The sequence below is a fragment of the Camelus bactrianus genome, chromosome 19 (assembly GCF_048773025.1).
Source record: "Camelus bactrianus isolate YW-2024 breed Bactrian camel chromosome 19, ASM4877302v1, whole genome shotgun sequence".
NCBI lineage: Eukaryota > Metazoa > Chordata > Mammalia > Artiodactyla > Camelidae > Camelus > Camelus bactrianus.
Window position 1 is genome coordinate 47,240,478 of NC_133557.1, and position 26,692 is coordinate 47,267,169.

The 26,692-nt window shown below is 40.5% G+C and overlaps 1 long non-coding RNA gene across 1 annotated transcript; it reads left to right on the forward strand.

Annotated features, from left to right (window-relative positions):
• Positions 1-1,216: 1,216 nt before the first annotated feature.
• On the forward strand, positions 1,217-25,898 carry LOC141574011 (uncharacterized). Its single transcript, XR_012500511.1, has 3 exons — positions 1,217-1,331; positions 24,719-24,888; positions 25,260-25,898. It is a non-coding gene; the product is annotated as an uncharacterized LOC141574011 (long non-coding RNA).
• Positions 25,899-26,692: the final 794 nt, after the last annotated feature.

Here is a 26,692-nt window from a genome sequence, read left to right on the forward strand (position 1 = left end):
GCCATAAATGCAAGGATGTTATATCCAAGCTCTTTAAATAAATCCTGTCATTGAAATAAAGGAAATACTATATTATAGTTCTCTATGACTTTGTTATCTTTGCTATCCATTTATCTGACTCTCTAGGACCTAAGAAAGCAAAGACTGAGATTGATCATTACTACTGTGTGGTACACGTATTTGTGGATGAAGACAATACTGAAGTTCACTGTTTAAGATATTAAAATGGACACTAAACAGCTGCTTGATGCACATGCATGAAGAGAACAGGGAGCTGGGTGCAGGGAGCAGACACTAGCTCCCTGGATCAGAGAGCCAGCATAGCAGTCCAGCCCAGCAGTCCACATGTTTTACATTTATGTCCCAGTAAAATTAGCAGTGAGAGTCTGAAATGAACTTTGGGGACAATTTCAAACAGCTGTCATGATTACTAATGTGGGACACCAGTATTCTACAGTGTTTATTTGGCATCTGAGCACAACCAGTTCTTTTCCACTAAAGCCTGTTGTAATTGCTGGTCCCATATCCAGGCTGAGGAATCATCTCATGTGGTGTTTGGGAGGGAGATAAGTGGAGTCAGGACTCATGTTAAGGCTGGGTTGGTAATAATCTGGTTCTAGTACAGGAGAAAGGAAAGTAGGTCAGGTGGGAAGGAGAATGACTGGATTTAAATTTTGTTTCTTGAGTAAGCTAAATATATAGCATCATGTCAACTCTCTTTGTTGTTTATATTCCATGTGCTGTCACAGAATAACTACTGAATTTTGGGGACAAAAAAGCCTGGGTTTTAGAATTGACCCTGCCCCTAAAAAGCCAGAGCCCAGGTTCCTCTGGGTGTCCAAGGAGGGGGCTGGACCGTCAGGTGTCCCTCCACTGCAGCAGTTTGGGCACTTGGGTGGCCGAGTTTTTTTGCTATGGAAGACTTGCCCGGTTGTAGGACATTAAGCATCTGCAAGGCTCTCACCAGGTACCCACGGTGGTCCCAGGACTGTAAAATCCAAGCGTTCCTTTCCACCCATGTTTGCAAATGACCCTCAAGGGGTTAGTATTAATCCTGGGTGAGAATTATGAAAAATCACATGGTACCTCCATCCCTTCTGGCAAGTGAGGGCCCCTTATTTACAAATGACCACGAAGTTTTAGCACCACATTTTATCAACAGCATATGTGAACACGTGGTGACAGTGATGCTCACCTGTTTGCTTCTGTTTCCCAGTGCAACTTCAGCCTCCGTCAGAGGACCTAAGCTGCCCCAGTGACCAGGGCCTTCTGTACAGGGAATGGGCTCCTCCTCGAAGCATAGACAAGAAGCAGCCCTTAGATCTCATCAGGTGAGCTGTTGTGGAGAGCACTCCAATGGGAAGGGCTCAGGGTTGCCCTCATGGCATCTGAGTGTGACAGTCCTCCAAGATTGTTACTAACCAGGAAGCTCACAGGAGCTCTGAGCTTTGTTGCCCCAAGGTTTTACTGGAGGCTTTATTACAAAGACATGATTTATTGGGTCACTACCGACATGGCTAACCCAAACCCTAACTATAACTCAAAACTTTCCTTAGCCCTAACAGTTGAGCCCCTTCCTCTCCTGGTGGTCACTCACTTGTCACAAAGCTCAAAGCCCCACTCCTCTAATCACATGGTTGGTGTCTCTGGCTGGCCATTCCCTTCCTGACCAATCTCATGAACACAAGCCATCCAAGGGTCCACCATGAATAGCAAAGACAATCCTATCTTGGGAAACTTCAATGCTTTAGGGGTTTCCATCCAGGAACTGGGACCAAAGACCTACCAAATTCTTCATTAAACAGGAGTAAATGTTAGGTTTCACTTAAATTATAAAATAAGAGACAAATTTTCACTGCTTTGCTGTATCTGCTGTTCGACACCGTTTCACTACACCACGTGACTGTAATGTCGCGCTTAGCATATGTCTTCTCAGAGCACCAGTGCTGGCTGCTCCCCGGGAGCTTATGCTGTTTGGGCAAGGCTGCTGGGGGGAGGGAGGCCAAGGACAACCGAGCAAACAAAAATAATCGAGGGAATAAGGAAACAATGTCAGATTGAAATGAAGGAAATAACACAGTGTTGAGATGGGAGACTTGGGGCGAAGTGAGTCAAGAAAGCTATCTTTGAGTAGGTTACATGTGAGCTGAGATGGTGATAAGGAGGCTGGACTTTGAGGATCTGGGAAAAGTCACCCCAGGAATAGAGGCAGCTTGTCCATTGGCCCAGAGGCACAAATGTGCTCAGCAGGTTTGAGGAGATACTGGACCCAGCGCTGGTGAGAGTGATGAGATGCGCTGTTTAGAAGGGCGTCAGGAGCACGGAAAGGAGTGTAGAATCTAAGTGCAGTGAGAAGCAGTCATGATAGCTTAAGCACTAAAGTAATTTTCCCGCACTCACATTTTGCAAAGATAATGTGGAGAATAAATTGCAGGGACCCAGGAAGCAGGGAGGCCGTGTAGGAGGCTCTTGGAGTGTGCCAGATGAGAGATGGTGGGAGCCAGGGAGGAATGCGTTTGGGGAGTGGAACTGACAGGATGCAGTTATGGGCTGTCTGTGGATGGTGAGGAGAAGAGGAGGATCAAGGTAGCCCCAGGTCGGCCTGGAGCCAGGTGCCTGTTCTTTCTAAGCTCAGTGCCCCATGCAGGTGCCCACCTACTTGTGCAAACCTCTTAACCTTCAAAGTGAGGGTTTTAAAACACGGAAGTCTTTTCGTTTGTTTCACATTTTATGGAAAGATTCAAACATGTACAGAAGTAGAGAGAACAGCACCGCCAGCCTGCCTGTATCAGTCACCCAGCTCCAGAACTGTAAACTCAGAGTCACTGTTGTTGCATCTTTCATCTCCACCTCCTCCCCTCCCCCACCACGGGATCATTTTGAAGACAATCCTACATAGCTTAACCTTTCATTAGTGAAATGACAAGGTCTCTTTCAAATACAATTGGAATATTCCTTTTTTTTTTAGGGTTACAAAATAATTCCCTGATTGTCACAAAAATACACTTTTAAGTAGTTTTGGGGTTGAAACCAGGATCCAGACTAGGTTTGGACATTGCAGCTAGCACATCTCTCAAGTGGGTTCTAATCTATAATTTTCCTATTTCTCATTTTCCTTGAAATTGCTGAGGGGTTTCTCTATTTCCTGTTTGGCTGATTTCATTCTCCCCTGTGGTGTTAGACTTGTTTCTCCATCCTATGTATTTGCTTTAGCTAAGTGATTTGATCCTCCCCTAAAAGCTTGATCTGATTGAGGTTCAACTTTGTGCAAGAATACTTGTTATGTGAAGTTTTGTACTCCTGTCAAAAGGTACATAATGTCCAGTTGACTCTCTTTTTTGTGATGACAGCAGCCAATAATGATTGTCTCCCGAGATCATTGTTTCATAAGGGATTTTATTTCACGTCGTCATACTCTAGTTTCCTCCCTCAATTATCAGCAGGATCACAGTCATGAAGAGGCACTTTCTCATTAACCCGGGTTATTCTGTAGAACACAGTTTTAAAAGAGGATGTTTGTACACATGTAAATATTTAAAGTTGATACATTTTTCTTTTCTTTTTAATTTTTTTTTCTGATGGAGGTACTGAAGATTGAATCTAGGACCTTATTCATGCTGAGCACACAGTCTGCCACTGTGTGTACCCCACCCCCCTTGAGATTCATATTTATATGATGTTTTCCTTCGGTTATTTTTGTTTTATGTTATACAGAATTTGATGGCAGGGCAATGGGTTTGATGGCTCTTTAATCATTCTTCATGGGCTTTTGGGGTTTGTGTGTGGGTGTGTGTGTGTTTGTAAAGAAAACAATTTTCCCACTATTTTAAGTATGTTTTGCTAAGGAAATTATATTGATCTGTTCCCTGTTCCTGGTCCATGTATTCCCTTTTTTGCTTCCCACTAGTGGCCCCTTGAGCTCTGTGACAAGACTAGCATGTCTTTAATCCAGGTTGAAGGAGATCTGAAGAGATTTATTCAAGGAGATGAAATTTGTAGACAATGTATTGGAAAGTATTGAGAAAGTTATTCATTAGGAGAAGGTCTGGGGTTGAATTGTTAAGTGCACAGAAATCTAAGCTATGAAACACCAAGACAATTATTAACTCCAGGAAAAACAAAGTAGGAAAGAAAAAAGTAAGCCTAGCAGACAACTTGCTACAGCTGTGAAAAGTCTGTACAGAGTCCTAATAATGTAAAGCAAGGAGACTGAGCTGATCAAAATTATAATGTAATTGTATCAAAAGGTTGGAAGAATGAAGGTTTGGATATGTAGATGAGATGGGGTTTGAAAGAGAGCTTAATCCTCATTTTCCAAAATAGAAAGTTAAATAGGTGACACATAAAACTGAAAAAGTCAGTAGGCTGTGTTACAAAGATATTACTCAGAGATAGGGAGTAATTATTCCAAGAGTCAGCAGTAGGAGCTGAAAGTGGTTGCTTCTGGCCAGGAAATGGGGCGGTTGTTGGGAACTGCTCCTTTTTACAGTCGGTGTTCGAGAACTGTTTGACTCTTTAATGAATGTATGGTATAACTTTGATAAAAAGAAATCAAAGCTGAATTTTGAAAAATTGATGTTAAGAATTGGGGTGTTTTTGACAGAGAGAGATAACAATCCGACAAAACTACATTTGAAGGGATCCTCATTATTCCTAGCCTTTCAGCAAGGACTATGAGGCAGACATCTGTTTAAGGTTCAAAAATTCTTTCTGACCTTCTTGCCGACATGTAACCTTTGGAAGTAATGAAATCCCCGTCACTGTAAATATCCAGGCAGAGGCTGCCTGACCAGCTCTCTAACTATAGCAGGGTGTGTTTACCATTGGCCAGTTGTAGCAGGCAACAACTAACATTCTTTAAGTTTTGAATGTGGCATTTTCAGGATGGATATTTGATAAGAATGTATTACAAAAAGCTTAACAAGAAAGAGTCCAAGACATCTCAAACCCATTGCCAGGGTTTTCTCTGCCAGACACCATCCTGAGCCTGCCATCTGTGAGCCAGGCCACAAAGCCCAGTCACATGAGAATGAACCCACTTTGCCCCTCCTATCTGATTTGGCATCGGGCTCAGCCCTTTTCCCCATGGAATGGTCCACGCCCAGGTCTCTGACGATGGAGCTGGTCTCACAGCTGCCCTGTGAGCGCTGGTCCAGCCCAAGGGGGTTCCTGCATGAAGTTTCCCAGGACTGCAGGGTGTTCTCAGAGCTGAGTCCCCCCTAGGCTTAGCCCACGGAGCTCATCTCAGCTCCAGACTGAGCCGGAATCCTCAGAGAGAACTCAGAGCTGAGGAAATCCACAGGTTTTACCCAGCACTGCCGAGTCAGCAGTGAGCCAGTTGAGGGAAGTATCAGCAACAGCAAGACACACCTGAGCTGCCGCCTCATTGTTCCGCCTCATCCCTAAGCCCTCTGTGTCGGCCTGTCTGTGTCTGCCTCCCTTTCAGGACCAGCCTGGCACCAATTCATGCCCTGCTTCCTTTCTTCTAATCTTGCCTCCCTGGCCTCCTCCATCTACTCCAGATTAACTGAGAAACATTGAAGTATTTTTAAAACCTAGGAACAACAGACTTGCTAGATACAAAGAATACAGGGCAGTACCTTCCTCAGTCACATCCCTCCTGCCCTCTCCCATTCCCACAATGAGTTTTATAAATATTTTGTCAGAGAGACATTGCACTCCCAGTTGTTATCATTATCAGCCATTTCCTTATTATCTGTGGTTTACGATGCATTTGCTCCAGGGAAGTTCCCGAGATAAGGCAGAAGCAGATGACTGAGCCAGTTGTTGATGTCCACTTGTGTCAAGCCTTTTAAGAATGATCTTTGGGGGGATTTGTTGAATGTGCCAGACTGTCCAGTGAGTGGTGATGACCTTCTGCATCTGATCCGGAGTCGGCCTCGTCCCCTCCTTTGCTCTGTTCTCATTTACCTCTCTTCAGCAGATGAACCAGTGATCTGTACTTCTATGATACGTAAAATACTTCTTATTTCATGGTAGAATTTGGGGGCTGCTATGAAAACGCATATGTTTTAAGTGTGAATTGAGTCAGAACTTTAAACATAAAGCCCCCTTGATTTAGAATCAGAAATTAATATGATGGAGGGAGGGTATAGCTCAGTGGTAGAGTGCATGCCTAACATGCGTAAGGTCCTGGGTTCAACCCCAATGCCCCCATTTAAAAAACAAATAAATAAACCTAATTATGCCCCCCAAAAAAAACAAAGAAAAAGAAATTAACATGAGGATGTAGCTACAGAGTGATTATGTGTGTCTTCTGAAACTACCTTCTGCCTTTCTGCAGGAAATTCTTTGGAGAGAAGGTAGGAATCTACTTTGCTTGGCTGGGCTATAACACTCAGATGCTCCTCCTGGCAGCAGTTGTGGGGTGACTTGCTTTCTTTATGGATATTTTAATCAAAATAACTGTACCTGGAGGTAATTTCTCTTTATTCCTTGTTACCGTGCTTACTTAACTTAGAATGACATTCTACAGGAGCATCCATGTTGCTGCAAATGGCCCTATATTGTCAGTTATTATGGCCGAGTAGTATTCCATTGTATAAATATACCACTTCTTTAGCCAGTCATCTGTTGATGGACATCTAGGCTGTCTCCATGTCTTGGCTATTGTAAATAGTGCTGCTATGAACATTGGGGTGCAGGTGTCATCCTGAAGTAGGGTTCCTTCAGGATATATGCCCAAGAGCGGGATTCCTGGGTCATATGGCAAGTCTATTCCTAGTCTTTTGAGGAAACTTAATACTGTTTTCCACAGTGGCTGCAGCAAACTTCATTCCCACCAGAAGTGTAGGAGGTTCCCCTTTGTCCACATCCTCTCTAGCATTTGTCATTTGTGGATTTTTGAATGATGGCCATTCTGACTGGTTTGAGGTGATACCTCATTGTAGTTTTGATTTGCATTTCTCTGATAATTAGTGATATTGAGCATTTTTTCATGTGCCTATTGATTATTTGTATGTCTTCCTTGAGAATTGCTTGTTTAGGTCTTCTGCCCATTTTTGGATTGGGTTATTGGGTTGTTTCTTATTAAGTCATATGAGCTGCTTATAATTTCGGGAGATCAAGCCTTTGTCAGTTTCATTTGCAAAAATATTCTCCCATACTGTAGGTTGTCTTTTTGTTTTACTTATGGTGGTCTTTGCTGTGCAGAAGCTTGTAAGTTTCATTAGGTCCCATTTGTTTATTCTTGCTTTTATTTCTATTGCTTGGGTAGACTGCCCTAGGGGAACATTTCTGAGATGTATGTCAGATATTTTCCCTGTATTTTCTTCTAGGAGGTTTATTGTGTCTTGTCTTATGTTTATCTTGCTGAAGAGACTGTCTTTATTCCATTGTATATTCTTGCCTCCTTTGTCGAAGATGAGTTGACCAAAAGTTTGTGGGTTCATTTCTGGGCTCTCTATTCTGTTCCATTGGTCTATATGTCTGTTTTTGTACCAATACCATGCTGTCTTGATGACTGTAGCTCTAAAGTATTGTCTGAAGTCTGGGAGAGTTATTCCTCCAGACTCTTTCTTTTTTCCTTCAGTAATGCCCTGGAAATTCTATGTCTTTGATGGTTCCATATAAATTTTATTGTGATTTGTTCTAGTTCTATGAAATATGTCCAGGGTAATTTGATAGGGACTGCATTAAATCTGTAGGTTGCCTTGGGCAGTGTGACCATTTTAACAATGTTGATTGTTGCAATCCAAGAGCATGGGATACCTTTCCAATTTTAAAGTCTTCTTTAATTTCCTTCACCAATGGTTTATACTTTTCTGTGTATAATTCTCTCACCTCTGTGGTTAGATTTATTCCTAGATATTTTATTATTTTGGGTGCTATTTTAAAGGGGATTGTTTCTTTACTTTCTTTTTCTGTTGATTCATCATTAGTGTAAAGAATTGCAACTGATTTTTGAACATTAATTTTGTAACCTGCTACCTTGCTAAATTCTTTGATCAGCTCTAGTAGTTTTTGTGTGGACCTTTTAGGGTTTTCTATATATAGTATCATGTCATCTGCATATAGTGACACTTTTACCTCTTCTTTTCCAACTTAGACCCCTTTTACTTCTATTACTTGCCTGATTGCTGTGGCCAGGAGTTTCAAGATTATGTTGAATAGGAGTGGTGATAATGGGCATCCTTGTCTTGTCCCAGATTTTAGTGGGAAGCTTTTGAGTTTTTCGCCGTTGAGTGCTATGCTGGCTGTAGGTTTGACATACATAGCTTTTATGATGTTGAGGTATGTTACCTCAATACCCACTTGGGTGAGAATTTTTATCAAAAATGGGTGTTGAATATTATCAAAGCTTTTCTGCACTTATTGAGATGATCATGTGGTTTTTGTCCTTTCTCTTGTTGATGTGAAGTATTACATTGATTGATTTGCATATGTTGAACCACCCTTGTGTCCCTGAGATGAACCCCACTTGAGCATGATGTATAATCTCTTTTATGTGCTGTTGGATTCTATTTGCTAGTATTTTGGTAAGGACTTTTGCATCGGTGTTCATCAGTGATATTGGTCTGTAATTCTTTTTTGGTGGTGTCTTTGCCTGGTTTTGGTATCAGGATGATGGTGGCTTCATAGAATGAGTTTGGGGATATTCCTTCTTTTCAATCTTCTGAAGAGTTTGAGAAGGACTGGTATGAGTTCTTTTTTGTATGTGTGGTAGAATTCTCCGATGAAGCTGTCCAGTCCTGGACTTTTATTTGTAGGGAGGTTTTTTATTGTTAATTCAATTTTATTCCTAGTGATCAGTTTATTCAAGTGGTCAGTTTCTCCTTGATTCAGTCTTGGTGGTCTGTATGTTTCCAGAAACTTGGCCATCTCCTCTAGGTTATCCATTTTGTTTCCATGTAGTTTTTCATGATATTCTCATATGATATTTTGTATTTCTATGTTATTTGTTGTAATTTCTCCATTTTCCTTTCTTATTTTGCAAATTTGTGCTCTCTCTTTTTTCTTCTTTGTGAGTTTGGCCAGAGGTTTGTCGATTTTATTTACTTTTTCAAAAAACTAGCCTTTGGTTTGATTGATTATTTTCTTTATTTTTTTAATCTCTATTTTATTTATTTCCTCCCTGATCTTTATTATTTCCTTCCTTCTGCTGACTTTTGGGTGTCTTTGCTCCTCTGTTTCTAGCTCTTTTAGCTGGTTGGTTAGATTGTTTATTTGATATTGTTCTTCTTTTTTGAGGAAGGCCTGTATCGCCCTAAACTTTCCTCTTAGCACTGCTTTTGCTGCATCCCATAAGTTTTGTGTGGTTGTGTTTTCATTTTCATTTGTCTCAAGGTATTCTTTAATTTCAACTTTGATTTCATCATTGACCCATTGGTTTTTAATAGCATATTGTTTAATCTCTGTGCTTTCCTGCTTTTCCTCCTTTGTTTCTCTGTAGTTGATTTCTAGTTTCAATGGCATTGTGGTCAGTAAAGATGCTTGAGATAATTTCTATCTTCTTAAAATTTTTGAGGCTTCTTTTGTGACCAAGTACATGATCAATCCTAGAAAATGTTCCATGTTCACTTGAAAAGAAAGTATATCCTATTTTGGGGGGTTGTAATGCTCTGAAAATATCCACTAAATCTAATTTTTCTATTGTATCATTTAATTTCTCTGTTGCCTTATTTGTTTTCTATCTGGAAGATCTGTCTAGTGATGTTAACATGGTGTTAAAATTTCTGACAATGATTGTATTCCCATCAATTTCCCCCTTTATCTCTGTTAGTAATTGTTTTATGTACTTAGGTGCTCATGTTGGGTGCATATATATTAATGATTGTAATATCCTCATCTTGTATTGCTCCTTTAATCTTTATAAAATGTCTTTATTTATCTTTCTTTATGGCCCTTCTTTTAAAGTCTATTTTGTCTGAAATCAGTACTGCTACACCTGATTTTTGGCATTTCCATTTGCATGGAATATCATTTTCCGTACATTCACTCTCACTCTATATGTGTCCTTCTCCCTAAAGTGTGTCTGTTGTATGCAGTGTATTGAAGGTTCTTGCTTTATTATCCAGTCTGCCACTCTGTCTTTTGACTGGAGCATTTAGCCCATTAACATTTACAGTAATTAATGATAGATGAGTGTTTATTGCTATTTTGAACTTAACTTTGCATTTGATTTGGTATTTCTTCTTTGTTCCTTTCTTCTTCCTTTTGTGGTATGGTAATTTTCCTTTGTATTATCTTGGATTTTATTTAGTTTTTGTGACTCACTTGTAAGTTTTTGGCTTGTGGTTACACTTTTTTGTAAGTCTGTTAACCAATTACTGTAACTGTGTGTACCAAACAGATAGTAATGTAATCTCAAACCCATCCTACTGAGAACAAAAAATTAAAAAAAAAGAAGAGAGAAAAAAATACTCTATATTTTCTTGCTTCCTTCTCCCTCTCAATGATTTAGTTGTCTTCTTTTACAATTTCATGTTTATTCTATTTGTAATTCATGGTAGTTATCACCTTTCTAGTTATGAGTTCTCATTTCTGTAGCATCCTTCTTCTCTTCTATTTAGAGTAGACCTTTCAATATTTTTTTTAGCATGGGTTTAGTGTTGCTAAAGTCTTTTAGTTTTTGCTTCTCTGTGAAATTCTTTATTTCTCCTTCTATTCTAAAGAATAGCCTTGCTGGAGAAAGTATTCTAGGCTGCATCTATTTTTTCATTCAGTACTTTGAATATATCTTGCCACTCCCTTCTGGCCTGTACTGTTTCTGTAGAGAAATCAGCTGAGAGCCTTCTCTTGTAACTCACTCTTTGTTTTTCTCTTGCTGCCTTTAGGATCATTTGTTTATCCTTCAGTCTGGCCATCTTGATTATGATATGTCTTGGTGTGGGTCTCTTTGGGCTCTTCCTGTTTGGGAACCTCTGAGCCTCCTGTACTTGGGTGTCTGACTCCTTCTTTAGGTTTGGGAAGTGTTCAGTCATGATTTCCTTAAATATTTTTTCTATCTCCTTTGTTCTTTCTTCCCCTTCGGGAATCCCTATTATGCATAGATTTGTATGCTTTATATTATCCCATAGGTTCCTTATATTGTTTTCGTTGTTTTTTATTTGTTTTTCTCTCAGCTGTTCTGATTGGGTGCTTTCTGTTGTCCTGCCTTCTAGGTCACTTATTCGTTCCTCTGCATTATCTAGCCTGCTTTGTACAGCCTTTAGGTCAGATCTCATTTCAGCCAATGAATTTACCAATTCTACTTGGTTCTTCTTTATAGCTTCTATTTTGTTTTTGACATATTTATGTCTCTAAACAATATCTCTTTTAGTTCCTTCAGTACTTTGATCACTTCTTTTTTGAAATCTTGATCTAGTAGGCCATCAATGTCTATTTCATTGATCATTCTTTCAGGTGATTTATCTTGCTCTTTAAATTGGGAGTACTTCCTCTGCTTCTTCATACTGCTCATATCCCTCTGGCACTGTGGCTTAAGGAGTATCAGTTATCTATTGTGGTCCTTAAAGGAGTTTATTTATTTATCTAAAGCCTATGGGGGAATAAAACTTAAAAAAGAGAGAGAGAGAATTTTAAAAGAATGGAGGAAAAGAAGGTTTGAAATCAGTGTATAATCAATAATAGAAGAGCAAGTTGAAGCAGAATAGGAATCAAGTTGAGATGTCTTTTAGAAACCTTAATAAATAGAAGAAAAAAGTCAAAACACAATATTTGAAACCTGTGAATAATCAATAACAGATCAAAACCAAGAGAATTAAAAATGAAATGAGAACTGTAAACATATAGAACTGTTTAAAAAGTAAAGATTAAAAAGGTAATAAAAAATAAAACAGATATAAAAAGTTTAAAAAAACAAAGATGTGTTATACTAGAGACTGTGCACTCTTAATGGTTTTATTGAGAGGTATTTGAGTCTTCACCCTGTTTCACGAACTCAGCTTGCTCTGTTGGCCCCTTCGTCTGTGCTGCTTACAGTGTCTGTCGGAAAGAAGATCGCACCCCTCCAACACTGGGTCAGGTGCTGCTCTCCTTCACGGTGGGCGGGTGGGTCACTCCCCGTCCGGATGCTGCAGTCAGTGCTGTGCCAGTTGTTCCATAGGTGGTCTCAGCTCAAGAATAACAGCTTTATGGAGATATAATTCACATAACATAAAATGCAGACTTTGAAAGTGTGCATAGGGTTTCAAGAACATTTCAGGGTTGTGTAGCCATCACCCCCAAAAGGAACCAGTACCCTTTAGTAAGTCATTCCCTAACCTTCCTTTCCCTTAGCCCCTAGCAGCCACCACTCTATTTTCTGCCTCTACGGATTTGCCTGTTCTGGGCATTTCATATAAGTAGAACCATACAGTATGCTGCCTTTTTTGATTGTCGTCTTTCATTTAGTGTGACGTTGTCAAGGCTCATCCATGGCGTAGCATATATCAGTACCCAAATTCCTTTTTGTGTTCAAATAATATGCCATTGTTATAAATACACCACATTGCTTATCCATCCATCAGTTGATGATGAATAATTCTGCTGTAAATGATCATGGACAAGTTTTTGTGTGAACACATATTTTCAGTTCTCTTGAGGATATATCAATAAATAGAATTGCTGGGATGTATTCTACTTTTAACCTTTTGAGAAATTGCTAAAGTAGTTTTTAAAGTGACTGCACCATTTTATATTTCCAGTAGTAATGTATGAGGAGACCAGTTTCTCCACATCCTCATCAACACTTTTTATTACCGGGTTTATAGATACATATTTATATATAATATATCATATATATTTGTCATCCTAGTTGGTATGAAGTGGCATGTCATTGTGCTTTTGATTTCTGTTTCCCTAATGCCTACTGATGTTAAACATCTTTTTATGTGCTTATTTCCCATTCGTATGTCTTCTTTGGAGAAACATCTATTCAAATTCTTTGCCCATTTTAATTGTATTTGTCTTTGTATTGTCACATTTTAAGACTTCTTTGTCTATTCTGGATAAAAGTCCCTTATCAGGGAAAATATTGGAAATATTTTCATCCATTCTGTGGATTGTCTTCTTACTTTCTTGATGAAGTCCTTTGAAGCATAGAAGTTTTTAATTTTACTGAAGTCCAGTTTACTTAATTTTTTTTCTTTTGTTTGTGCTTTTGGTGTCATATCTTAGAAGTATTTGTAATCCAAAGTCCTGAAGGTATTCTCATTGTTCATTTTCTAAAAGTTTTATAGTTTCAGGTCTGTGATTTATTTTGAGTTAATTTTCATAAGTGGTGTTAAGATAAAAGTTCAGTATTCTTTCTTTCCAGGTGTATGTTCAGGTGTCCCAGCATCATTTTTGTAAAGATTATTTTTTCCCCATTGGATTGTCATGGCACCTTTGTCAAAAATTAACTGGCTATGTGTAAAAGTTTGTTTATGGACTCTCAGTTCTTTTCTCTCAATCTATTTGTCTGTCCTTTATGCAAGCACCACACTGTATGGATTACAGTTTTGTTAGTGAGTTTTGAATTTGGAAACTTCAAAACTTTGTTCTTTTTCAAGATTGTTTTGACTATTCTGGGTATCTTGCATTTCCATATTAGTTTTAGGATCAGCTTGTTCATTTCTGCCAAAAAGCCAGAGTTGCATTGAATCTATAGGTCATTTTGAGGACAATTGCCATCCTAACAATAATATGGCTTCTGATCCATGGACACAGAAGAGCTTTCCATTTATTTTAGGTCATTTTTAACTTCTATCAGTAGTATTTTAGTTTTCAATATACAAGATTCAGACATTTTTCTCAGTATTCCACATATTTTTCTTAATATTCCTAAGTATTTTATTCTTTTTGATGCTACTGTAAATGAAAATGTTTCCTTCATTTTATTTTTAGATTATTCACTGCTGTTTTATAGAAATATAATTACTTTTTTATATATTGATTTGTGTCTTACAATTTTGGTCAGACTGGGTTATTAATTCTAATAGTTTTTTTTTTTCTTTTCTCTATCTCTCTTTTTTTTCTTTGTGGATTCCTTGTGATTTCAATATATAATATCTTGTCATCTGGAATTGAAATAGTTTTATTTCTTACTTTCTAATCTAGAGGATTTATTTTCTTTGTCTGGTTGCTTTGACTAGAACCTCTAGTACAATGTTGATTTTGGGAGGAAATAATTCAGCCTTTCACCATTATGTATGATCTTTGCTTCAGGTTTTTCATAGATGTTCTCTGTCAAGTTGAGGACGTTCTCTTCTATTCCTAGTTTTTATCCATTATTCTATTAATATGGCTTATTACGTGAATAGACTTTTGTATGTTGAACTGCCTTTGCATACCTGGATACATCCCACTTAATTGTGGTCTATTTTATATGTTACTGGGTTGGATTTGCTTGTATTTTATTGAGGATTTTTGCATTTATATTCATAAGAGATAGTCTTTAGTTTTCTTGTGATGTCTTTGTCTGGTTTTGGTATCAGTGTGATACTAGTCTCATTGAATGAATTGGGAAGTGTGCCCACCTCTATTTTTAGACGAGTTTGTGAAGCATTGTTGTTTTGTTTGTTTGTTTTTGTTTTTGTTTTTTCTTTAAGTAGTTGATGGAATTCACCAGCAAAGCCATACAGGCCTAGCATTTCCTTGTGGGAAAGTTTTGGATTACTATTTCAGTCACAACTTATTGTAGGATTATTTGAGTTTTCTATTTCTCCTTGAATTAGCTCCAGCCATTTATGTCCTTCTAGGAATTTATCCATGTCAACTAGATTATCTCATTTATTGTCTATATAATTATTCATGGTATTCCCTTATATTCCTTGTTATTTTTGTAAGGGCAGTAGTGACATCCCTCCTTTCATTTCTCATTTTAGTGATTTGAATCTTGTCTCTTTTTTTCTTCAGTACTAGCTAAAAATTTGTCCATTTTATTGATCTTTTCAAAGAACCAACTTTTCTTTTTCTTGATTATTCTCTGTTGTTCATCTATTCTCTATTCCATTTATTTCTGCCTTTAGTATTTTGATTAGAATGTTTAATTCATTTACATTAATGTAATTTCTTATCAGGTTGAAGTTACATCTGCTATCTGCTTTCTATATGTCTTTTATTTTTCCCATTCCTCTATTACTACACTTTTTTGTACAAAGTAGGCATTTTCAAGTGTGCCATTTTAATTTGTTGTTTATTTTATATTTTTCTTCTCCTCCTCCTCTTCCTCCTCCTCCTTCTCCTCCATTGCCCTGGAGATTATAATTAACATCTTGTTTTAAAGCAATCTAGTTCACATGAATGCCAACTTAATTTCAATAGTATACAAAAACTTTGCTTTGATATCAATCTTTTCCCTCCCCCTCCTCATGTTGTCATTGTCATACAAATTACACCTTTATGCATTTATAAGCGCATCTGCACAGTTGTTTTATGCAGTTGTCTTTTACTTCAAATAGAAGAAAACACTTACATGTAATACTCTATTTATACTGTTTTATTTTTTTACTCAGGTAGTTACCTCTACTAGTGCTCTTTAGTTTTCACGTGAGTGTCCTTTCATTTACACCTGCTGGACTATCCTTAGTATTTCTTGTAGGGCAGGCCTGCTAGCAATGAATTCTTTCAGGTTTTGTCTTTGTAGGAGTGTCTTAATTTCTCCTTTAATTTTTTTTGAAGAATCATCTTGCTGGCTATAAAATACTTGGTGACAGTCTTTTCCTTTTATCATTTTGACGATACCATCCCACTGCCTTCTGGTCTCCATGGTTTTGATGAGAAATCAACTGTCTTACGGAGGAGCCATTGTATATGTTGAGCCACTTTTCTCTTTCTGCTGTCAAGATTCTTTGTTCTTGTCTTTTGACACACTGAGTCTGATGTACCCATTTTAGATGTCTCTACGTTTATACCACGTGGAATTTGTTGAGCTGCTTGGATGTACAAATTAATGTTTTCATCAAATTTGGGAAGTTTTCAGCCATTATTTCTTTATATATTCTTGCTACCCCTTTTTTTCTCTGCTTCCTTCTGGCGCTCCCATTTTGTGTATATTGGTATTGTTGATGGTGTCCCACCTATCTCTGACACAGTGTTCATTTTTTTTTCATTCCTTTTTCTTTCTCTTCCACAGACTGGATAATCTCAGTAGTTTTAAGTTAACTGAATTTTTCTTCAACAAGTTCATATCTACAGAGAAACCTCTTATTGAATTTTTCATTTTACTCATTATATTTGTATGTCTAGAATTTCTAGTTGGTTTTTAATATAAATTTTATCTATTGATATTCTCTGTACAATGAGATGTTCACATAATTTAATTCTTTAGGCATGGTTTCTGTTAGCTCTTTGAACATATGTGTAATTGCTTATTATGTCTAGTAAGTCCAGTGTCTGGGCTTCCTCAGGGAGTTTCTATTGACTACTTTTTCCCCTGTGTTATGGACAAACTTTTGTTTCTTTGTACATCTTGTAATTTTCTGTTGAAAACTGGACATTTAAAATATTACAATGTGGCAAATCTGAAAGCCACATTTTCCTCTACTCCAGGGTTTATCATTGCTTCCATTGTCATTGCTGCTGCAGCTATTTATTTAGTTACTTTCCTGAACAAATTCTGTAGAGTCTGTATTCTTTATCATGCATGGTCATGAGATCAGTATGTGTGCAGAAAGCCTAGGTGTCATCACTGTAATAATGATTGGACAGTGATTTCTTTCAATGCCTGGAGCCAATCGTTTGAGCTGTTGCCAGGTGGCTGCGTGTCTGCGTGTTTCCGTGCTGAGGGATGCCCTCAGCACCGTCAGGCAGTCTGCAACTCTTCCATAGCCTTTAGTTCTTATGCAGAACCTCAAGTTCAGCCAGAGTTGAAGGCTTAAGATTTTCTCAGATCTTTCCTTTCCATGTGCCACACATATGTACGACCTTCTACAATTCTCAGAATTTTTTGGAGCTTTTTAACCCTACCTCCACCCCCAGAACGTCACATTACTAAATTTTGCCTTCTAAATTTCCTAGTCAGCATCTAGTTATCCTCTACTGGTACCACTGCCTCAGACAGTTGTAACGTTAAATACTAACTGCTGATTGTTTTCCACACACACTCTGGGGACAGGCTGTTTGCACAGCATGAGTTTGAGATAGTTCAAATAGTGACAGCTCTCTGGGGACGGATTTTTTGGGTAACTTGAAATCAATTCTGCCCCTACCTTGATTGTCAGACTGTTTCTTTTAAAGGCCACCATTTAGGTGAGGATACGGGGATGGGGGTAGATCAAGTTACAATGCCAGAAAACTCACTATCTTTATGGAGATTTGGCTGTTTTTTTTTCTCAGATAAACACTCCCCGGATTGCTGGAAGCCTTTGTTTATTTTCCAGAGTTCTGCAGAGTTTCATTTTGACAAATTATGCCATTGTCATTGCTTCATAGAGGAGTAAGTTTTCCAAGATTTTTACTCAGATATTCTAGAAGTGTATCCCATTTGCATTTGTTTTTAACTGAATTACTTGCAAGACTAACTAATTCTACAGCTCCAGCCCCATTCACATAAGAGTCCATCTGCACGGTTTCTCCTACAGGGAGCAGTGTGCAACCTGTTGTCAGTTTGTTGTTTTTCTTATTAAAGTGTAGGAGTTTTTAAAAATATGGTCATGAATAGCCCTTTGTCATTTTTACACGTTACAAAACTCCCACTAGTCTGTGGCTATTTTTTCCCTCTCTTTTTGTTGCTTTAATGAAGCTCTCACTTTTAAGGATTTTCAGTATAGCAATATGTGGATGCTGATCACACGGGTGAGACATTTATCTACTGTCTAAACCTCAGTCTTTGCTCTGATTCACTGTCTAGAACATCTGAACACATCTACTGAACCCCGTATACCAATGGATGCTGACAGCCCTAATTTAAAAAAATGCTTTTTATGTAAAGCAAAAAATATTAACTTTCACACTGGAAAAGACAAATCTCAAATTTCCTAGCTGATCTTGCTTTCTGTGATCATTAGCTACATCATGTTTATAGAGCCCACAGGCATATTGAGCTACTGATTTTATTTCATCGGATTTTAGAATGCAGAACACATTTCAGGCCCACTTATAGCACCATATGTGTATCTTTAAGGATATGTACATATGATGATGTCTTTATTTTAAGTACCTTATTTTATTTTATGTACCTACTGCTGTGAACCTCATTAAGGAAACCTTGGAACCTCAGAACTGAAATTTTTCATACCACCATCATCCTGTAGCACCTCTTTTGCACTTAGATATTGTGTGGCAGATTATTTTTCAGCTCCCTAGAAATGACCAGTGTTGAAGGGAAAAAAAAAAAAACCCTCCTCTAATAAGTATAGTCCAAATCACACACTTATCTGAACAACGGCCACCGTTTTAGTCCACAACAATCCATCTACTCATACTGACTCAGAGTCCTCAACACAGACAATCCACCACTGAAGTCAGGGTCCTCAGCACACTTTCTATCCCCTCCCCATTCCTTGTTGTTTCTGACCTACTTTTGTCCATTGCATCCTGCCAGTCTCTTCACTGCCTGACTGTAGTTTTTAATTTTTACCTTTGAGTTCCAGGCTGTGCCTAGTGATTTCCAGAGAAACGCCAGACACCTGGCTCATCAGGAGGGGTGGGGAGGACTTCAGGAAGCTGTTACCCTAACTCACTTGCAGATCAGTGAGTGGCTGTTAGCATTCCTTCTAGATCTCTGCCATGCCGGCTGCACACACCCCAGCAAAATAACGTAGCTCCTCCAACCACCTCTGCCTCCATTCATCTGGGTTTCTGCTTTCAGTGACACTCAGATGCTGATGATGGGCATTATATATATATATTTTTTTAATTGAAGTATAGTCAGTTACAATGTGTCAATTTCTGATGTAGAGCACAATGTTCCAGTCATTCATATATATGTATATATGTGTGAATTCCTTTTCATATTCTTTTTCATTAAAGGTTATTACAAGATATTAAATATAGTTCCCTGTGCTATACAGAAGAAATTTAGTTTTCTTAGCTATTTTTATATATAGTAGTTAATATTTGCAAATCTCAATATGTGATGGGCATTTTTAAAGCCACATCTGGAACCGTTGCTGCAGAAGAGTCTGAGAAGTATATTTTCAACCTCATAGCCTTTTGGTTAGGAAGTTGGAGTAAAGGCTGAAATGGCTTACCTACCTTGTCTGCCTTTGTGAGTAAAGTGGTCTGGAGTTTCAAGGCCCAATGAAATGTCCCAGCCCTTCAGTAGCAAACTCTTAAAGCAACCAAAATGCTCCCATCTACCAGAGTATGACTTGACCTTAGACACTGCTGGACATAACCACCAACACTGTCTAAGGCATCGTCTTCACCTGGTGCACACTTTCTTTAGATGTCTAATATCCTGATTAACAGGACAAGCTGGTTTGGATTCCCAAGTTCACAGGCAGTTTTCTGCCTTAGTTTGGTGTATAAATGTTCATTGAAGTGTCCTTTCTCAGATCAGCTATTGCTGCCTGGTGTGTGGTTTTCCAGAGAATGTGGGTGCAGTGCTCCCCACCAGAGTCCTACCAGTTGTTTTATTGCAGGAAGAGAGAGAGAAAAAGAGACAGAACAGGAAGTTCTTGTCCAGCCTCAAACACAGTCACCACCGCCCAGGGCTCTTGCTCTGAGACACAAAGAAGTACATGTCAGCAGCGATGTGGCCCCGGTGTACTCCAAAACATGGTGTGGTTGTACTGGGCTATCTATGTCTTTCATGGACCCTGCAAAGTTCTCGGCTTTGTGAAACCGGGAACTAAGGAACTCCCACCCATACCTGTAGCTCCCAGGGTTTGCACCCTTACGGGTTTTGAGGATTTGCAGGCAACTCATTCTTTTTCACCAGGTCATTTCTCGGTTACACGGCTGTCCTGTGACTTCCTTATCAGAACTGCTCCTTAAGTTCGGTATTTAGTGAAAGATGCCATTTTACCCTGTAAGTTCATGTTCAGGGAGGAGGAGGAAGACAGCACAGATCCAAATTGCTGTTTTGCTTTTTTTTGTTGTTGTTTTCTAAGCCGTCTCCTATGGTCAAATAGACACTGAGCAAATGAATGACTGTTACACTCTCATTTGAAGGATGAGGAAAATGACACTCAGGGAGAGGAGGCAAATTTCCTGAGGTTCCAAAGACAAAAAGGGTTGAACACACAGTAAGATCCCTGCAAATTTCTTGGCTGTCATCAGCCTTTAGGTCAGTGACAGAGTGCCGTGTGTAGTAGTAAACTTGTAGCGTGCTTTTAGAAGGGTGCACATGTTCTTGTTTTTGTTGAAACAATCACTGTATTGTCTGAGATTGAAAAAGAGGAATGGGTTAGAAAATGTTGGTTTCTCATCCTTGGTCCTTCCTCACCCTCACAGATATGGACCCTTCCATCTGTAACAGGAATAAGGCAGCCCCAACCTTCCCATCTCATGAGATCAGTCCTCATTCATTTCAACCCTGCCCACCTGTAGGTGATAAAGCACAGCATGATTTTCATGTCCTGCTTCACTGATTCTTGTGAAATTAGGTGTTTGAAGATAGAAACTCATGAAAGGAAGCTGTTTTTTTTTTAATATAAAGTGCAGTAATTTTCTTAGCAGAGAAGGAAATTGAGGATTTTCTTCATTGAAAATCAATAGAGATTTCAAGAGCATCTGTATTTCTGATGCATAGATTAAATGACAAAATCTAGAGGGATTACAGAAACACAAGGAAAATACCAAAAGTGTCTTTAAAAAGCTTTTCTAAGGCTGCGCTTGTAAAGAGACTGTTAGTTGACAGAGACCCTCTTCTCACCCATAGTCCCTCTCCTTAGGTTGGAAAGGGCCAGCGTTTCCCCTGTGTGCAGTCCTGGTGCTTCAAGAGAGTTGTGGGGCAGGGGCAGTTGTGGTGCTGCCTTCAGTTTGTCCATTCTAAGTAACCCCTAGCAGTCAAGGGGTGAGTGTGTTGCAACCTCATGAACCAGCCGCCATGATCTCTGGGGTGTGTGCTCATCTCAGCTCATCCCGGCTCAGGTGATGTCAGAGCAGAGCGTGGTGGCAAGAGGTCAGCCATGAGTAGCAGGGAGCACCTGGAGTCAGCTGGGACCCAAGTGGCTAGGATTTGCAGGTGGAATTGCCATGACTTCCCACAGCTCATTCATTCAGCTAAGACTTCTCCAGCACCTGTGATGTGCTGGTTCTTTCGTTGTGAACAGGGCCAAATCCCTGTCCTCATGAAGGTGACGTTCTAGTGGACATGAGAAATGATACACGCAGAAGCAGATCCAGGTCAGGACACATGAGTGCTCTCTATTTTGGAGCGCACAAGGTGAGATCCTTTGGGAAGGAATGTATGATACAGGAAAATGTGGGGGAGAGGTTGGCCGTATCCCAGGTCTTATTTGGGTCCCTGGGATGCACCTCTCCAAGTATGGGTCCTTGGTTTGCACAGGAACGAATTCAAGAGAGAGCCACAATTCGTAAAGTTATATTTATTCAGAGAGATATATACTCCTTAGACAGAGTGGGCTGTTTCAGAAGCAAGAGAAATGCCATGAGTCGTGGTGGTTGGGTGCTCCAGTTTAAAGTAAAAGTAGATACACACTCCACAGACAGAGTGTGGGCTGTCTCCCTCAGCAGAGAGAGCAGCCACGAGGTGTGCGGTTGTTAGTTTTTATGCACTCAGTATCTTCATATGCTAATAAGTGGGAGGAATATTCCAACCGCTTTGGGAAGGTGTTGGGATTCCCAGAATTTGGGCCACCACTCACCCTTTGACCATTTATGGTCAGCCTTGAAACTGTCCTGGCACTTGTGGGACTGCCATTTATCATCCTGCTGTATTTCGGTGAGTGTATATTGAAGCTCAAGATCTACTGGGAGTTGACTTTTCCACCGTCTTGGTGCTAATGGCTGTGCCATTCTTTTAATGGCTGTACCCGACCCCCTTCCCTCCTGTCTCATGAAGGAGCTCTGGACTGATTGCACAATTGCAGAGCAGGGGACAGAGTGGAAAAACTTCATAAATGGAAGGTGGAAGGCAGTGTTTGCAGTAGAATTCTCAAGTCAATTATAAAGTAAGGGTCTTCTGTTTGCTGGGGGTACCTGGTGTCACATTAGGGAGCTGTGAGCCTTGGGGACTTCATTGAGTGTGTGGCTCACTGTGTATACTGTGTTGCTTCTTAGGCGGCCCGAGGACAGTTGCCTTATAGGTGACCCATTCACTCAAGCAGGGGTTTCTTTGGGGATTTTCTGCATGAGAGGCTAACATAGGTCACATGGGGAGCAGGAACGGCCAGTCACAGCTTGGTCCACAGTCACCTAGTGCCCTCAAGGCTTTCACCCCATGGATGCGTCACCTCCCTCTGGATGGGGACAAGGGTACAAGTGGTGGGGCAGCTTCTCAGTGGTGGAGGCGTTGCTCTCCAGACCCAGCACTCAACAGCATGGACCCCTGGTGTTGGCCACAGTCTTGACTAGATGAGGCTGTTGGGTAGCTGAGCTCATGAGACGTGGGTGCCATGCTTCCATTCTCACCAAGAGCTCTAATTTGAAGGTTCTGGTCAGAAAGCCACAAATACTCCCTAGCCCATAAACAAAGAACAGTCTCTTTCACTCGGGGAAGGGCACACAGAAGGAGAACGGATCATCCCGAGAGCATGAGAGGCCAAATCAGTCCTGCCATCAGGGATCTGACAGACGAGCCAGCTCAGTTCCTCTTACTAGTTCTTTACTTGGAGGATCTGGGGTATTTGGGTGACCTGCAAGTGTCAGGAAATAGTACACGAGGGCTTTGTAGATTTTCTCATCTGGTGTTAACTCACCCCAATGTAGCTGTTGTGCAAGGCAACAAAACTTGGTGGACAACAGGCCATGGCCTCTGCTCCCTGGTGAAGCCAGGAGATTACAGTGTTAAGTACGACTGCGGGGGGCATCATTTCTATGTTGAGAGGGATCAACATATCTCTCATGCTGGATGTCTAAGTTGCAGAGGGAAACAAAATTTCATCCAGCTCTCCAGCCAAGGAGGAGACCGGAAGTGGCCTCCCCCACCAACTGTGAGCTCTATGCCTCCACTGACAGTAGCATCTATAGCAAAAAGCTGGGCTGCCACATGCGTTTCTGTGTAAACATCCGAGTAGCCACAGCAATGGCCTCATGAGGGTTGGTGTGCCCAAGGATGCGGTGTGTGGGACGGAGGGAGGAGTGCCGGAATCAGATACTGGGCGGGCAGGCAGGCAGTGATGGCATCTGTGCAGCGCAGGTGCCATGGAACTGAGTCAAAGGGAGGCGGGTTTTGGAGCAGGGAGCCTGGGCACTACCATGTTGTTCGTAAGAAGATCCTGGGCTCTGGATCCAAGAAGTCATTGGCTTGTTTCCTGACCCCAACCCTCATCTTGGGCAAATGTTTGAAGCTTTCTATGACTCTGTTTCTTGGTGTCCCAAATGGGGACAATAGTAGCAATTACCTCTGAGAGTTAGGAGGGCCTTTATAGATGTCATTTCATTACGCTCACGGCAGCCCACAAGCACGGTTCTAGGTCACCCATTTTATGCGTGGCAGAAGGGTAACCTTTCAATCAGTAATCACGCAGCTAAGAATGGTCAGAACCAGCATTTGAATTTGATCCCTGTGTCCAGATTATTTCTATTCTCACTCAGTATTACTGGAAAACTAGTAAAGTCAGAACAAACACTGCTGGGAAGTGGGTGCTTGAAACATGTTTGTCGTCTTCGCCATTGGGGAGTGTTGAGTTCACATTCCTCACAGCCCGTCTAGGCTCCCTGCGTCTCCAGCTGCCCCTGGTGGGGTCTGCAGGGCTCTGGGCAGCTTCACCTTGATCTCTACCCCAAGGTTGTCTGCTCTCTACAGGTTGATTCTCGACCCTGACTGCTCAGTAGAGCTAATGTCTAAAAACAAAAAAAGGTGGGGAGGGTATAGCTCAGAGAGCAAGTGCTTAGCATGCAAGAGGTCCTGGGTTCAATTCCCAGTACCTCCATTAAAATAAATAAAGCTAACTACGCCCCCCCAAAAAGGAAAGAAGTATTTAAAAAACAATAAAAAGTACAAAGTCCCCACTCCAGGCTGGGGCGCACTATTATTTAAAGGCTCCCAGATGCTTCCCATGTGCAGGAGGGTGAGAGCTACCCCTCCACACCTCTTCTCTTGAGCTTGTCCACTCACACCCATTAGCCTCTTGAAACAGGAAAACTACTTGGCTCAGCCTAGAACTTTCTCCCAATTTCTAGACTTTTATTTGCCTACTGGACATCTCTCCTGGAGCCCACAGGCACCCAGCCAGAACTGAATCAGTTGTCTCCTCTCATGACTTGCCCCTCTTCCTGCCCATCTTATTTCAGGGAATGGCACTATAATTTAGGACACTGCCAAAGCCAGAAAGCTGGCTGGCATCTTTGACCTCTTCCTGCCCTTCCATCACACCTGTGGTCAATCCGTCCACCTGCTGAAATGTTTTCTTCTCTCTCCTCCTGACGGGGCCTCAGCAGGCCTTCACATGAACCTGCCAATAGGGCTCCCTGCCTCTATCTTGTCTCTTTCTAGATCACTTTGCATGTCTCCTCTACCTTGGAGGCACACAGAGTCCTTTGTGATGTGCACCTGTGATCTCTCCACCTGGTTGCCTCACCTGCCTCCCACACCCTGTTCTCACTTCTAGACTATTTGCAGTTCCTGGAAGGGACCTGGCTCTCTTTGGCCTCCCTCCTTTGCATGTGCAGCTCCCCAGGGAGAAATGGCCTTAACATTATACCTTCACCTGATCACTTCTAGGGCATCTCAGAACTCACCACAGTGGTTCCCTCCTCTGGGACAGCCTTGGCTACATTTCTGGCTCTCTGCCCAGAGCACCCTCTGCTGACTGTTATCCAAGCCCTCTTTATACGCCTCTTCAGCCATCATTTAATGATGACTCCTGTGCACCTAGGAGCTCCCGGAAACAGGTACTGTGTCTTTTTTCTCTTTATTCTCAGAGCATGGTAGAGACTCAGGTATAATGGTGGAGTGAACAGTGGTTATTCTGGAATTTCTCTATAGTTGGGGCCTAAGGGTAACAGACTGGTTGGAAGAAGGGCTTAGGGGATTTACCCTGAAGCCACATTTTCAATTAACATTTCGTATTGTTTTTGTCTACTATTTGAAGTTACGAGTCTTAGAACAGAATGACAATTTCTAAAAATTACTTTGCCGAAGATTGAGAAAAATGGCAGTCTTCCATATTTAAGAATATTATTTTAATATTGTGTGACTGGGATGGTGGAAAATAGAAATGCAGGGTCTACTAAAGCCTTCTCATCCCCTTCCCCACCCTCAGGTCCTTCGGACAGAAGAGACAGTGGGATGTGAGGAGAAGACTTGGAGGGTGGACCGTGCACTGCTTTTAAATTATGACAGTTACTTGTGCTTTTTTTAAACTTTCTTTTTTAATGGAGGTACCGGGGCTTGAACCCAAGACCTTGTACATGCTAAGCATGTGCTCTACCACTGAGCTTTACCCACCCTTCCCCCTGATATTTGTGTTTTTAGTGGGCATAATGTGCTGGTAGCAGGTACTTTAGCATCAGACACAGTCATCTGCCTCTGACCATTACTTTAATACCTTTCCCCTGAGCTAGAGAGCTAGATAGTCTGTTTTCACAAGTTCAATAAATTATCTACATTTTCTTTTTTCTTAAAAAAAAGGCATTAACTCATGTTTCTCTTTAGTATCGCCTATAAATAAAATGTGACTTTATTAACCATTTACAAAAGTGTTAAGCTTAATAAATATTAAGTACAGATTTCTGAAGCATCAGTCATCACTGAAGATCCACATTCCGCTGTTCTCTCTCTCTGTTAGTCACATTACTTCTGGATTTCTGGAAGCGGCGCCAGGCAGAACTTGAGTACAAATGGGACACCGTTGAGTGGGAAGAACAGGTCTGGCCAGAATAGGAGGAACGGTGTCCCCAGATGGAGACAGATGAGATTACCCAGGAAAAGTGGGTGCTGTTTAGATGCACTTTAGTCTGTTTACTTCTGGACTTGTCAGCCTTGGCTGCATGTTGGAATCACCAGGGGACCTTAAGAAATGTTGGTGCCTGGATTCCATCACTGCAAACTCTGATGGTACTTAGTGGCCTAGGGTGCATTCTGGCATAGGGAAGTTTTTAAAGCTCTTCTGGTTATTCTAATGTGCAGCCAAGGTGAAGAGCACTGCCTGGAATGGTGGACACAGAAGAGAAGTGTGGTCCTTCCTTCATAATAATAGTAAAAGGGAAAAGAAAAAGACTGGTATAAACGTATAAGAAATGAGGCATTGATTTGTATCCTTACATAACACCAATAAAAAAATGCAAAATATAAATTAGCTGCTATGACATAGATGTAGAAGGAAAGACACATTGGTTTTAATAGTTGACTCCCATTTTTTCACATGTGCCTTCATTATTGCGGCCTCCTTTTCATTGTAGACTAGATGCCCCTTTGTCTTGAACTAAGTCCCAGTCACTGCTCCCGCTTCCGTTTGGGATGTGCACAAAGAAGCGTGGTTCTCATCCTAAAGTCAGAGAAAGGGTAGAAGAAGCAGGGAAACCTTTGTTGAGGTGCCATCAGTGTTTGAGCAGTGTTTGAGCTTGGCATTTTTTATAATTGGAAATGTAAATTTATTGCTGCCACTCCTGCTGCAAAATTCAAAAAATAAAACTATATATATTTGTATCAACATTCCAGAGCTATGAAAAGATGATTTTTTGAGTCATCTGTATT